This window comes from Lucilia cuprina, chromosome 4, assembly GCF_022045245.1.
Source record: "Lucilia cuprina isolate Lc7/37 chromosome 4, ASM2204524v1, whole genome shotgun sequence".
NCBI classification, from domain to species: Eukaryota; Metazoa; Arthropoda; class Insecta; order Diptera; family Calliphoridae; genus Lucilia; species Lucilia cuprina.
In genome coordinates, this window is record NC_060952.1 from 37485289 (window position 1) to 37486451 (window position 1163).

The 1163-nt window shown below is 31.5% G+C and overlaps 2 protein-coding genes across 11 annotated transcripts in view; one reads left to right on the forward strand and one right to left on the reverse strand.

The window, feature by feature from the left end:
- The window catches only part of LOC111681032 (tropomodulin), a 178171-nt gene that overhangs the window by 71570 nt on the left and 105438 nt on the right, over positions 1 to 1163 (reverse strand). The window lies entirely within an intron of this gene.
- LOC111681031 overlaps positions 1 to 1163 on the forward strand; it is a 19905-nt gene that overhangs the window by 1442 nt on the left and 17300 nt on the right. The window lies entirely within an intron of this gene.

The window sequence follows — 1163 nt, forward strand, 5'->3', positions numbered from 1 at the left end:
TGTTCTAGTTCTGTTCTAGTTCTGTTCTAGTTCTGTTCTAGTTCTGTTCTAGTTCTGTTCTAGTTCTGTTCTAGTTCTGTTCTGTTCTGTTCTGTTCTAGTTCTGTTCAAGTTCTGTTTTAGTTCTGTGCTAGTTCTGTTCTAGTTCTTTTCTAGTTCTGTTCTAGTTCTGTTTTTGTTCTTCTCTGGTGTATGTGTGTTTCTATTCAACCACGTTTTTTAATTGTATTACTAAAAACTTTTTCACTCACTTTTACCACTATACTTAATAGCAACTTTGCTAAAATAGGCATCATTAAGGTTTTGTGCAAAAATAACAAAAAAAAACTTGATGTAAAAAAAACACATTTGCAAACTATAATAATAGCACTAAAAAGATACATAATCACACACAAAATTCCTTTACACTAAATTGAAATGTTGACTAAAATATGGCGATATACAAAAAAACAACAGAGGAAATACCAAACATACCAGGTTAGAATATAAAATAACTAACATGCGATCACGAGATGGAAGGAGAACAAAACAAATTCCATATTCATAAACGAAATTGGAAATGAAAAAACAGAGACTTTGACTTTCTCTTGATTTAATTTTTCTCATATAAAGATGAAAATTAATGTCCATGTCCCAAACCCCAATTTAGTAAATGAAAAAAAGGTTTGTTGGTTCATCAGCACCGAAAGTAAAAAAATACTATGAATAAGTCCCTTAAAGTGTTGGTAACCATAATAAAACATATGGGATATTTTTTAATAATACACCCACACATACATGCATTTGTTTGTAGGTATGACCGACCAGCAACTGTAACAATAACATTAGGTTTTTTCGGGTAAAGAAATACCAGAGGTTCGTTGAAAACTAACAGCAGCAACCATAACAACAAGAACTACATACATGTATGGGAAATAGTCAATGAAGTGTTAAATGTCCTGTGGCGTCAATAGAACATAAATGAAAGCTTAGTTTTGAAAATAACATTTATTTTATATACATACGAGGTGGGTGTAAGAAAACTGGTGAAAGAGTAAAATACATTTTCGTAGAACTGAAGAACTAAACTAGAACTGAACTAGAACTGAACTAGAACTGAACTAGAACTGAACTAGAACTGAACTAGAACTGAACTAGAACTGAACTAGAACTGAACTAGAACTG